General features: G+C 50.2%; 14 non-coding genes and 5 pseudogenes across 14 annotated transcripts; all 19 read right to left on the reverse strand.

Moving 5' to 3' along the window:
- Window positions 1–78: 78 nt before the first annotated feature.
- On the reverse strand, window positions 79–197 carry LOC142581083 (5S ribosomal RNA). Its single transcript, XR_012828223.1, has one exon. It is a non-coding gene; the product is annotated as a 5S ribosomal RNA (ribosomal RNA).
- A 524-nt stretch (window positions 198–721) lies between these two features.
- LOC142580342 (5S ribosomal RNA) lies at window positions 722–840 on the reverse strand (annotated as a pseudogene).
- Window positions 841–1,362: 522 nt separating this feature from the next.
- On the reverse strand, window positions 1,363–1,481 carry LOC142580677 (5S ribosomal RNA). Its single transcript, XR_012827822.1, has one exon. It is a non-coding gene; the product is annotated as a 5S ribosomal RNA (ribosomal RNA).
- A 525-nt stretch (window positions 1,482–2,006) lies between these two features.
- LOC142580724 (5S ribosomal RNA) lies at window positions 2,007–2,125 on the reverse strand. Its single transcript, XR_012827867.1, has one exon. It is a non-coding gene; the product is annotated as a 5S ribosomal RNA (ribosomal RNA).
- A 527-nt stretch (window positions 2,126–2,652) lies between these two features.
- LOC142581084 (5S ribosomal RNA) lies at window positions 2,653–2,771 on the reverse strand. Its single transcript, XR_012828224.1, has one exon. It is a non-coding gene; the product is annotated as a 5S ribosomal RNA (ribosomal RNA).
- A 523-nt stretch (window positions 2,772–3,294) lies between these two features.
- On the reverse strand, window positions 3,295–3,413 carry LOC142580689 (5S ribosomal RNA). Its single transcript, XR_012827833.1, has one exon. It is a non-coding gene; the product is annotated as a 5S ribosomal RNA (ribosomal RNA).
- Window positions 3,414–3,935: 522 nt separating this feature from the next.
- LOC142580249 (5S ribosomal RNA) lies at window positions 3,936–4,054 on the reverse strand. Its single transcript, XR_012827679.1, has one exon. It is a non-coding gene; the product is annotated as a 5S ribosomal RNA (ribosomal RNA).
- Window positions 4,055–4,577: 523 nt separating this feature from the next.
- LOC142581086 (5S ribosomal RNA) lies at window positions 4,578–4,696 on the reverse strand. Its single transcript, XR_012828225.1, has one exon. It is a non-coding gene; the product is annotated as a 5S ribosomal RNA (ribosomal RNA).
- Window positions 4,697–5,220: 524 nt separating this feature from the next.
- Window positions 5,221–5,339, reverse strand: LOC142581087 (5S ribosomal RNA). The gene has a single exon (XR_012828226.1). It is a non-coding gene; the product is annotated as a 5S ribosomal RNA (ribosomal RNA).
- Window positions 5,340–5,866: 527 nt separating this feature from the next.
- Window positions 5,867–5,985, reverse strand: LOC142580279 (5S ribosomal RNA). Its single transcript, XR_012827705.1, has one exon. It is a non-coding gene; the product is annotated as a 5S ribosomal RNA (ribosomal RNA).
- Window positions 5,986–6,509: 524 nt separating this feature from the next.
- Window positions 6,510–6,628, reverse strand: LOC142580426 (5S ribosomal RNA; annotated as a pseudogene).
- Window positions 6,629–7,152: 524 nt separating this feature from the next.
- Window positions 7,153–7,271, reverse strand: LOC142580263 (5S ribosomal RNA). The gene has a single exon (XR_012827690.1). It is a non-coding gene; the product is annotated as a 5S ribosomal RNA (ribosomal RNA).
- Window positions 7,272–7,795: 524 nt separating this feature from the next.
- Window positions 7,796–7,914, reverse strand: LOC142581089 (5S ribosomal RNA). Its single transcript, XR_012828228.1, has one exon. It is a non-coding gene; the product is annotated as a 5S ribosomal RNA (ribosomal RNA).
- Window positions 7,915–8,435: 521 nt separating this feature from the next.
- On the reverse strand, window positions 8,436–8,554 carry LOC142580356 (5S ribosomal RNA; annotated as a pseudogene).
- Window positions 8,555–9,078: 524 nt separating this feature from the next.
- On the reverse strand, window positions 9,079–9,197 carry LOC142580352 (5S ribosomal RNA; annotated as a pseudogene).
- Window positions 9,198–9,720: 523 nt separating this feature from the next.
- Window positions 9,721–9,839, reverse strand: LOC142581090 (5S ribosomal RNA). The gene has a single exon (XR_012828229.1). It is a non-coding gene; the product is annotated as a 5S ribosomal RNA (ribosomal RNA).
- Window positions 9,840–10,363: 524 nt separating this feature from the next.
- Window positions 10,364–10,482, reverse strand: LOC142581091 (5S ribosomal RNA). The gene has a single exon (XR_012828230.1). It is a non-coding gene; the product is annotated as a 5S ribosomal RNA (ribosomal RNA).
- Window positions 10,483–11,004: 522 nt separating this feature from the next.
- Window positions 11,005–11,123, reverse strand: LOC142581092 (5S ribosomal RNA). Its single transcript, XR_012828231.1, has one exon. It is a non-coding gene; the product is annotated as a 5S ribosomal RNA (ribosomal RNA).
- A 522-nt stretch (window positions 11,124–11,645) lies between these two features.
- LOC142580359 (5S ribosomal RNA) lies at window positions 11,646–11,764 on the reverse strand (annotated as a pseudogene).
- Window positions 11,765–12,033: the final 269 nt, after the last annotated feature.

The raw sequence follows: 12,033 nt of genomic DNA on the forward strand, positions 1-12,033 counted from the left end.
CCACCCACACGTTGTGCAAATGAAAAAAAAAAAGACAAGACGTCACAGAAGCACGCAATAAAAAAGCAAAAAGAACGGTGCCATCAGCACTCGGTGTTCCCAGGTGGTCTCCCTCCCAAGTACTGACCGAGCCCAATGCTGCTTAGCTTCGGGGATCGGACGAGAACCGGCGTATTCAGCATGGTATGGCCGATGGCGAGAATGTGCTGTTTACGACTGCACCTGTATCGTGCTGCTATGTTGTGCAGTCGCCGAATGTATTGCTACAGCATACAGCACGTACGCGGCAGTCTTTCCGTGAACAATACACGCAGGCGTCGTGTACGTTGATCACTCCGTTTGTGGTTCGCTGCATGCGTGCGTGCTAGTGCTCACAAAAACAAGAGGGCGAGCGCCACATTTTGCGCGCGTTGCAGCCCACAAGGTGCCACTTTATTGATGTGTTGTCATTGAGCTATATGCGGGTGTGATAAGTAAGCGGTTAGACGCTTGTGCGACTAAATTTTGCATCATTGCGTATACCGCTTACCACCGTCATCATTCCGCGTACAATATCGTGTAGTGGCCTGAATATTGTTGGTGTTACACTTCGGCGTTGGCTCTACCAGCAGGCTCCTGTTGAACGTAAGTTACAGTAAATGAAACCACCCACACGTTGTGCAAATGAAAAAAAAAAGACAAGACGTCACAGAAGCACGCAATAAAAAAGCAAAAAGAACGGTGCCATCAGCACTCGGTGTTCCCAGGTGGTCTCCCTCCCATGTACTGACCGAGCCCAATGCTGCTTAGCTTCGGGGATCGGACGAGAACCGGCGTATTCAGCATGGTATGGCCGATGGCGAGAATGTGCTGTTTACGACTGCACCTGTATCGTGCTGCTATGTTGTGCAGTCGCCGAATGTATTGCTACAGCATACAGCACTTACGCGGCAGTCTTTCCGTGAACAATACACGCACGCGTCGTGTACGTTGATCACTCCGTTTGTGGTTCGCTGCATGTGTGCGTGCTAGTGCTCACAAAAACAAGAGGGCGAGCGCCACATTTTGCGCGCGTTGCAGCCCACAAGGTGCCACTTTATTGATGCGTTGTCATTGAGCTGTATGCGGGTGTGATAAGTAAGCGGTTAGACGCTTGTGCGACTAAATTTTGCATCATTGCGTATACCGCTTACCACCGTCATCATTCCGTGTACAATATCGTGTAGTGGCCTGAATATTGTTGGTGTTACACTTCGGCGTTGGCTCTACCAGCAGGCTCCAGTTGAACGTAAGTTACAGTAAATGAAACCACCCACACGTTGTGCAAATGAAAAAAAAAACAAGACGTCACAGAAGCACGCAATAAAAAAGCAAAAAGAACGGTGCCATCAGCACTCGGTGTTCCCAGGAGGTCTCCCTCCCAAGTACTGACCGAGCCCAATGCTGCTTAGCTTCGGGGATCGGACGAGAACCGGCGTATTCAGCATGGTATGGCCGATGGCGAGAATGTGCTGTTTACGACTGCACCTGTATCGTGCTGCTATGTTGTGCAGTCGCCGAATGTATTGCTACAGCATACAGCACGTACGCGGCAGGCTTTCCGTGAACAATACACGCACGCGTCGTGTACGTTGATCACTCCGTTTGTGGTTCGCTGCATGCGTGCGTGCTAGTGCTCACAAAAACAAGAGGGCGAGCGCCACATTTTGCGCGCGTTGCAGCCCACAAGGTGCCACTTTATTGATGCGTTGTCATTGAGCTGTATGCGGGTGTGATAAGTAAGCGGTTAGACGCTTGTGCGACTAAATTTTGCATCATTGCGTATACCGCTTACCACCGTCATCGTTCCGCGTACAATATCGTGTAGTGGCCTGAATATTGTTAGTGTTACACTTCGGCGTTGGCTCTACCAGCAGGCTCCAGTTGAACGTAAGTTACAGTAAATGAAACCACCCACACGTTGTGCAAATGAAAAAAAAAAAAACAAGACGTCACAGAAGCACGCAATAAAAAAGCAAAAAGAACGGTGCCATCAGCACTCGGTTTTCCCAGGTGGTCTCCCTCCCAAGTACTGACCGAGCCCAATGCTGCTTAGCTTCGGGGATCGGACGAGAACCGGCGTATTCAGCATGGTATGGCCGATGGCGAGAATGTGCTGTTTACGACTGCACCTGTATCGTGCTGCTATGTTGTGCAGTCGCCGAATGTATTGCTACAGCATACAGCACGTACGCGGCAGTCTTTCCGTGAACAATACACGCAGGCGTCGTGTACGTTGATCACTCCGTTTGTGGTTCGCTGCATGCGTGCGTGCTAGTGCTCACAAAAACAAGAGGGCGAGCGCCACATTTTGCGCGCGTTGCAGCCCACAAGGTGCCACTTTATTGATGTGTTGTCATTGAGCTATATGCGGGTGTGATAAGTAAGCGGTTAGACGCTTGTGCGACTAAATTTTGCATCATTGCGTATACCGCTTACCACCGTCATCATTCCGCGTACAATATCGTGTAGTGGCCTGAATATTGTTGGTGTTACACTTCGGCGTTGGCTCTACCAGCAGGCTCCAGTTGAACGTAAGTTACAGTAAATGAAACCACCCACACGTTGTGCAAATGAAAAAAAAAAAAAAACAAGACGTCACAGAAGCACGCAATAAAAAAGCAAAAAGAACGGTGCCATCAGCACTCGGTGTTCCCAGGTGGTCTCCCTCCCAAGTACTGACCGAGCCCAATGCTGCTTAGCTTCGGGGATCGGACGAGAACCGGCGTATTCAGCATGGTATGGCCGATGGCGAGAATGTGCTGTTTACGACTGCACCTGTATCGTGCTGCTATGTTGTGCAGTCGCCGAATGTATTGCTACAGCATACAGCACGTACGCGGCAGTCTTTCCGTGAACAATACACGCAGGCGTCGTGTACGTTGATCACTCCGTTTGTGGTTCGCTGCATGCGTGCGTGCTAGTGCTCACAAAAACAAGAGGGCGAGCGCCACATTTTGCGCGCGTTGCAGCCCACAAGGTGCCACTTTATTGATGCGTTGTCATTGAGCTGTATGCGGGTGTGATAAGAAAGCGGTTAGACGCTTGTGCGACTAAATTTTGCATCATTGCGTATACCGCTTACCACCGTCATCATTCCGTGTACAATATCGTGTAGTGGCCTGAATATTGTTGGTGTTACACTTCGGCGTTGGCTCTACCAGCAGGCTCCAGTTGAACGTAAGTTACAGTAAATGAAACCACCCACACGTTGTGCAAATGAAAAAAAAAAACAAGACGTCACAGAAGCACGCAATAAAAAAGCAAAAAGAACGGTGCCATCAGCACTCGGTGTTCCCAGGAGGTCTCCCTCCCAAGTACTGACCGAGCCCAATGCTGCTTAGCTTCGGGGATCGGACGAGAACCGGCGTATTCAGCATGGTATGGCCGATGGCGAGAATGTGCTGTTTACGACTGCACCTGTATCGTGCTGCTATGTTGTGCAGTCGCCGAATGTATTGCTACAGCATACAGCACGTACGCGGCAGTCTTTCCGTGAACAATACACGCACGCGTCGTGTACGTTGATCACTCCGTTTGTGGTTCGCTGCATGCGTGCGTGCTAGTGCTCACAAAAACAAGAGGGCGAGCGCCACATTTTGCGCGCGTTGCAGCCCACAAGGTGCCACTTTATTGATGCGTTGTCATTGAGCTGTATGCGGGTGTGATAAGAAAGCGGTTAGACGCTTGTGCGACTAAATTTTGCATCATTGCGTATACCGCTTACCACCGTCATCATTCCGCGTACAATATCGTGTAGTGGCCTGAATATTGTTGGTGTTACACTTCGGCGTTGGCTCTACCAGCAGGCTCCAGTTGAACGTAAGTTACAGTAAATGAAACCACCCACACGTTGTGCAAATGAAAAAAAAAACAAGACGTCACAGAAGCACGCAATAAAAAAGCAAAAAGAACGGTGCCATCAGCACTCGGTGTTCCCAGGTGGTCTCCCTCCCAAGTACTGACCGAGCCCAATGCTGCTTAGCTTCGGGGATCGGACGAGAACCGGCGTATTCAGCATGGTATGGCCAATGGCGAGAATGTGCTGTTTACGACTGCACCTGTATCGTGCTGCTATGTTGTGCAGTCGCCGAATGTATTGCTACAGCATACAGCACGTACGCGGCAGTCTTTCCGTGAACAATACACGCACGCGTCGTGTACGTTGATCACTCCGTTTGTGGTTCGCTGCATGCGTGCGTGCTAGTGCTCACAAAAACAAGAGGGCGAGCGCCACATTTTGCGCGCGTTGCAGCCCACAAGGTGCCACTTTATTAATGCGTTGTCATTGAGCTGTATGCGGGTGTGATAAGTAAGCGGTTAGACGCTTGTGCCACTAAATTTTGCATCATTGCGTATACCGCTTACCACCGTCATCATTCCGCGTACAATATCGTGTAGTGGCCTGAATATTGTTGGTGTTACACTTCGGCGTTGGCTCTACCAGCAGGCTCCAGTTGAACGTAAGTTACAGTAAATGAAACCACCCACACGTTGTGCAAATGAAAAAAAAAAACAAGACGTCACAGAAGCACGCAATAAAAAAGCAAAAAGAACGGTGCCATCAGCACTCGGTGTTCCCAGGTGGTCTCCCTCCCAAGTACTGACCGAGCCCAATGCTGCTTAGCTTCGGGGATCGGACGAGAACCGGCGTATTCAGCATGGTATGGCCGATGGCGAGAATGTGCTGTTTACGACTGCACCTGTATCGTGCTGCTATGTTGTGCAGTCGCCGAATGTATTGCTACAGCATACAGCACGTACGCGGCAGTCTTTCCGTGAACAATACACGCACGCGTCGTGTACGTTGATCACTCCGTTTGTGGTTCGCTGCATGCGTGCGTGCTAGTGCTCACAAAAACAAGAGGGCGAGCGCCACATTTTGCGCGCGTTGCAGCCCACAAGGTGCCACTTTATTAATGCGTTGTCATTGAGCTGTATGCGGGTGTGATAAGTAAGCGGTTAGACGCTTGTGCCACTAAATTTTGCATCATTGCGTATACCGCTTACCACCGTCATCATTCCGCGTACAATATCGTGTAGTGGCCTGAATATTGTTGGTGTTACACTTCGGCGTTGGCTCTACCAGCAGGCTCCAGTTGAACGTAAGTTACAGTAAATGAAACCACCCACACGTTGTGCAAATGAAAAAAAAAAAACAAGACGTCACAGAAGCACGCAATAAAAAAGCAAAAAGAACGGTGCCATCAGCACTCGGTGTTCCCAGGTGGTCTCCCTCCCAAGTACTGACCGAGCCCAATGCTGCTTAGCTTCGGGGATCGGACGAGAACCGGCGTATTCAGCATGGTATGGCCGATGGCGAGAATGTGCTGTTTACGACTGCACCTGTATCGTGCTGCTATGTTGTGCAGTCGCCGAATGTATTGCTACAGCATACAGCACGTACGCGGCAGTCTTTCCGTGAACAATACACGCACGCGTCGTGTACGTTGATCACTCCGTTTGTGGTTCGCTGCATGTGTGCGTGCTAGTGCTCACAAAAACAAGAGGGCGAGCGCCACATTTTGCGCGCGTTGCAGCCCACAAGGTGCCACTTTATTGATGCGTTGTCATTGAGCTGTATGCGGGTGTGATAAGTAAGCGGTTAGACGCTTGTGCGACTAAATTTTGCATCATTGCGTATACCGCTTACCACCGTCATCATTCCGCGTACAATATCGTGTAGTGGCCTGAATATTGTTGGTGTTACACTTCGGCGTTGGCTCTACCAGCAGGCTCCAGTTGAACGTAAGTTACAGTAAATGAAACCACCCACACGTTGTGCAAATGAAAAAAAAAAGAAAACAAGACGTCACAGAAGCACGCAATAAAAAAGCAAAAAGAACGGTGCCATCAGCACTCGGTGTTCCCAGGTGGTCTCCCTCCCAAGTACTGACCGAGCCCAATGCTGCTTAGCTTCGGGGATCGGACGAGAACCGGCGTATTCAGCATGGTATCGCCGATGGCGAGAATGTGCTGTTTACGACTGCACCTGTATCGTGCTGCTATGTTGTGCAGTCGCCGAATGTATTGCTACAGCATACAGCACGTACGCGGCAGTCTTTCCGTGAACAATACACGCACGCGTCGTGTACGTTGATCACTCCGTTTGTGGTTCGCTGCATGCGTGCGTGCTAGTGCTCACAAAAACAAGAGGGCGAGCGCCACATTTTGCGCGCGTTGCAGCCCACAAGGTGCCACTTTATTGATGCGTTGTCATTGAGCTGTATGCGGGTGTGATAAGTAAGCGGTTAGACGCTTGTGCGACTAAATTTTGCATCATTGCGTATACCGCTTACCACCGCCATCATTCCGCGTACAATATCGTGTAGTGGCCTGAATATTGTTGGTGTTACACTTCGGCGTTGGCTCTACCAGCAGGCTCCAGTTGAACGTAAGTTACAGTAAATGAAACCACCCACACGTTGTGCAAATGAAAAAAAAAAAACAAGACGTCACAGAAGCACGCAATAAAAAAGCAAAAAGAACGGTGCCATCAGCACTCGGTGTTCCCAGGTGGTCTCCCTCCCAAGCACTGACCGAGCCCAATGCTGCTTAGCTTCGGGGATCGGACGAGAACCGGCGTATTCAGCATGGCATGGCCGATGGCGAGAATGTGCTGTTTACGACTGCACCTGTATCGTGCTGCTATGTTGTGCAGTCGCCGAATGTATTGCTACAGCATACAGCACGTACGCGGCAGTCTTTCCGTGAACAATACACGCACGCGTCGTGTACGTTGATCACTCCGTTTGTGGTTCGCTGCATGTGTGCGTGCTAGTGCTCACAAAAACAAGAGGGCGAGCGCCACATTTTGCGCGCGTTGCAGCCTACAAGGTGCCACTTTATTGATGCGTTGTCATCGAGCTGTATGCGGGTGTGATAAGTAAGCGGTTAGACGCTTGTGCGACTAAATTTTGCATCATTGCGTATACCGCTTACCACCGTCATCATTCCGCGTACAATATCGTGTAGTGGCCTGAATATTGTTGGTGTTACACTTCGGCGTTGGCTCTACCAGCAGGCTCCAGTTGAACGTAAGTTACAGTAAATGAAACCACCCACACGTTGTGCAAATGAAAAAAAAAAAACAAGACGTCACAGAAGCACGCAATAAAAAAGCAAAAAGAACGGTGCCATCAGCACTCGGTGTTCCCAGGTGGTCTCCCTCCCAAGTACTGACCGAGCCCAATGCTGCTTAGCTTCGGGGATCGGAAGAGAACCGGCGTATTCAGCATGGTATGGCCGATGGCGAGAACGTGCTGTTTACGACTGCACCTGTATCGTGCTGCTATGTTGTGCAGTCGCCGAATGTATTGCTACAGCATACAGCACGTACGCGGCAGTATTTCCGTGAACAATACACGCACGCGTCGTGTACGTTGATCACTCCGTTTGTGGTTCGCTGCATGCGTGCGTGCTAGTGCTCACAAAAACAAGAGGGCGAGCGCCACATTTTGCGCGCGTTGCAGCCCACAAGGTGCCACTTTATTAATGCGTTGTCATTGAGCTGTATGCGGGTGTGATAAGTAAGCGGTTAGACGCTTGTGCGACTAAATTTTGCATCATTGCGTATACCGCTTAATACCGTCATCATTCCGCGTACAATATCGTGTAGTGGCGTGAATATTGTTGGTGTTACACTTCGGCGTTGGCTCTACCAGCAGGCTCCAGTTGAACGTAAGTTACAGTAAATGAAACCACCCACACGTTGTGCATATGAAAAAAAAAAAACAAGACGTCACAGAAGCACGCAATAAAAAAGCAAAAAGAACGGTGCCATCAGCACTCGGTGTTCCCAGGTGGTCTCCCTCCCAAGTACTGACCGAGCCCAATGCTGCTTAGCTTCGGGGATCGGACGAGAACCGGCGTATTCAGCATGGTATGGCCGATGGCGAGAATGTGCTGTTTTCGACTGCACCTGTATCGTGCTGCTATGTTGTGCAGTCGCCGAATGTATTGCTACAGCATACAGCACGTACGCGGCAGTCTTTCCGTGAACAATACACGCACGCGTCGTGTACGTTGATCACTCTGTTTGTGGTTCGCTGCATGCGTGCGTGCTAGTGCTCACAAAAACAAGAGGGCGAGCGCCACATTTTGCGCGCGTTGCAGCCCACAAGGTGCCACTTTATTGATGCGTTGTCATTGAGCTGTATGCGGGTGTGATAAGTAAGCGGTTAGACGCTTGTGCGACTAAATTTTGCATCATTGCGTATACCGCTTACCACCGTCATCATTTCGCGTACAATATCGTGTAGTGGCCTGAATATTGTTGGTGTTACACTTCGGCGTTGGCTCTACCAGCAGGCTCCAGTTGAACGTAAGTTACAGTAAATGAAACCACCCACACGTTGTGCAAATGAAAAAAAAACAAGACGTCACAGAAGCACGCAATAAAAAAGCAAAAAGAACGGTGCCATCAGCACTCGGTGTTCGCAGGTGGTCTCCCTCCCAAGTACTGACCGAGCCCAATGCTGCTTAGCTTCGGGGATCGGAAGAGAACCGGCGTATTCAGCATGGTATGGCCGATGGCGAGAACGTGCTGTTTACGACTGCACCTGTATCGTGCTGCTATGTTGTGCAGTCGCCGAATGTATTGCTACAGCATACAGCACGTACGCGGCAGTATTTCCGTGAACAATACACGCACGCGTCGTGTACGTTGATCACTCCGTTTGTGGTTCGCTGCATGCGTGCGTGCTAGTGCTCACAAAAACAAGAGGGCGAGCGCCACATTTTGCGCGCGTTGCAGCCCACAAGGTGCCACTTTATTAATGCGTTGTCATTGAGCTGTATGCGGGTGTGATAAGTAAGCGGTTAGACGCTTGTGCGACTAAATTTTGCATCATTGCGTATACCGCTTACCACCGTCATCATTCCGCGTACAATATCGTGTAGTGGCCTGAATATTGTTGGTGTTACACTTCGGCGTTGGCTCTACCAGCAGGCTCCAGTTGAACGTAAGTTACAGTAAATGAAACCACCCACACGTTGTGCAAATGAAAAAAAAAAAACAAGACGTCACAGAAGCACGCAATAAAAAAGCAAAAAGAACGGTGCCATCAGCACTCGGTGTTCCCAGGTGGTCTCCCTCCCAAGTACTGACCGAGCCCAATGCTGCTTAGCTTCGGGGATCGGACAAGAACCGGCGTATTCAGCATGGTATGGCCGATGGCGAGAATGTGCTGTTTACGACTGCACCTGTATCGTGCTGCTATGTTGTGCAGCCGCCGAATGTATTGCTACAGCATACAGCACGTACGCGGCAGTCTTTCCGTGAACAATACACGCACGCGTCGTGTACGTTGATCACTCTGTTTGTGGTTCGCTGCATGCGTGCGTGCTAGTGCTCACAAAAACAAGAGGGCGAGCGCCACATTTTGCGCGCGTTGCAGCCCACAAGGTCCCACTTTATTGATGCGTTGTCATTGAGCTGTATGCGGGTGTGATAAGTAAGCGGTTAGACGCTTGTGCGACTAAATTTTGCATCATTGCGTATACCGCTTACCACCGTCATCATTCCGCGTACAATATCGTGTAGTGGCCTGAATATTGTTGGTGTTACACTTCGGCGTTGGCTCTACCAGCAGGCTCCAGTTGAACGTAAGTTACAGTAAATGAAACCACCCACACGTTGTGCAAATGAAAAAAAAAAACAAGACGTCACAGAAGCACGCAATAAAAAAGCAAAAAGAACGGTGCCATCAGCACTCGGTGTTCCCAGGTGGTCTCCCTCCCAAGTACTGACCGAGCCCAATGCTGCTTAGCTTCGGGGATCGGACGAGAACCGGCGTATTCAGCATGGTATGGCCGATGGCGAGAATGTGCTGTTTACGACTGCACCTGTATCGTGCTGCTATGTTGTGCAGTCGCCGAATGTATTGCTACAGCATACAGCACGTACGCGGCAGTCTTTCCGTGAACAATACACGCATGCGTCGTGTACGTTGATCACTCCGTTTGTGGTTCGCTGCATGCGTGCGTGCTAGTGCTCACAAAAACAAGAGGGCGAGCGCCACATTTTGCGCGCGTTGCAGCCCACAAGGTACCACTTTATTGATGCATTGTCATTGAGCTGTATGCGGGTGTGATAAGTAAGCGGTTAGACGCCTGTGCGACTAAATTTTGCATCATTGCGTATACCGCTTACCACCGTCATCATTCCGCGTACAATATCGTGTAGTGGCCTGAATATTGTTGGTGTTACACTTCGGCGTTGGCTCTACCAGCAGGCTCCAGTTGAACGTAAGTTACAGTAAATGAAACCACCCACACGTTGTGCAAATGAAAAAAAAAAAACAAGACGTCACAGAAGCACGCAATAAAAAAGCAAAAAGAACGGTGCCATCAGCACTCGGTGTTCCCAGGTGGTCTCCCTCCCAAGTACTGACCGAGCCCAATGCTGCTTAGCTTCGGGGATCGGACGAGAACCGGCGTATTCAGCATGGTATGGCCGATGGCGAGAATGTGCTGTTTACGACTGCACCTGTATCGTGCTGCTATGTTGTGCAGTCGCCGAATGTATTGCTACAGCATACAGCACGTAGGCGGCAGTCTTTCCGTGAACAATACACGCACGCGTCGTGTACGTTGATCACTCCGTTTGTGGTTCGCTGCATGTGTGCGTGCTAGTGCTCACAAAAACAAGAGGGCGAGCGCCGCATTTTGCGCGCGTTGCAGCCCACAAGGTGCCACTTTATTGATGCGTTGTCATTGAGCTGTATGCGGGTGTGATAAGTAAGCGGTTAGACGCTTCTGCGACTAAATTTTGCATCATTGCGTATACCGCTTACCACCGTCATCATTCCGCGTACAATATCGTGTAGTGGCCTGAATATTGTTGGTGTTACACTTCGGCGTTGGCTCTACCAGCAGGCTCCAGTTGAACGTAAGTTACAGTAAATGAAACCACCCACACGTTGTGCAAATGAAAAAAAAAACAAGACGTCACAGAAGCACGCAATAAAAAAGCAAAAAGAACGGTGCCATCAGCACTCGGTGTTCCCAGGTGGTCTCCCTCCCAAGTACTGACCGAGCCCAATGCTGCTTAGCTTCGGGGATCGGACGAGAACCGGCGTATTCAGCATGGTATGGCCGATGGCGAGAATGTGCTGTTTACGACTGCACCTGTATCGTGCTGCTATGTTGTGCAGTCGCCGAATGTATTGCTACAGCATACAGCACGTACGCGGCAGTCTTTCCGTGAACAATACACGCACGCGTCGTGTACGTTGATCACTCTGTTTGTGGTTCGCTGCATGCGTGCGTGCTAGTGCTCACAAAAACAAGAGGGCGAGCGCCACATTTTGCGCGCGTTGCAGCCCACAAGGTGCCACTTTATTGATGCGTTGTCATTGAGCTGTATGCGGGTGTGATAAGTAAGCGGTTAGACGCTTGTGCGACTAAATTTTGCATCATTGCGTATACCGCTTACCACCGTCATCATTTCGCGTACAATATCGTGTAGTGGCCTGAATATTGTTGGTGTTACACTTCGGCGTTGGCTCTACCAGCAGGCTCCAGTTGAACGTAAGTTACAGTAAATGAAACCACCCACACGTTGTGCAAATGAAAAAAAAAACAAGACGTCACAGAAGCACGCAATAAAAAAGCAAAAAGAACGGTGCCATCAGCACTCGGTGTTCGCAGGTGGTCTCCCTCCCAAGTACTGACCGAGCCCAATGCTGCTTAGCTTCGGGGATCGGAAGAGAACCGGCGTATTCAGCATGGTATGGCCGATGGCGAGAACGTGCTGTTTACGACTGCACCTGTATCGTGCTGCTATGTTGTGCAGTCGCCGAATGTATTGCTACAGCATACAGCACGTACGCGGCAGTATTTCCGTGAACAATACACGCACGCGTCGTGTACGTTGATCACTCCGTTTGTGGTTCGCTGCATGCGTGCGTGCTAGTGCTCACAAAAACAAGAGGGCGAGCGCCACATTTTGCGCGCGTTGCAGCCCACAAGGTGCCACTTTATTAATGCGTTGTCATTGAGCTGTATGCGGGT

Source organism: Dermacentor variabilis, chromosome 4 (assembly GCF_050947875.1).
Source record: "Dermacentor variabilis isolate Ectoservices chromosome 4, ASM5094787v1, whole genome shotgun sequence".
Classification (NCBI taxonomy): Eukaryota; Metazoa; Arthropoda; class Arachnida; order Ixodida; family Ixodidae; genus Dermacentor; species Dermacentor variabilis.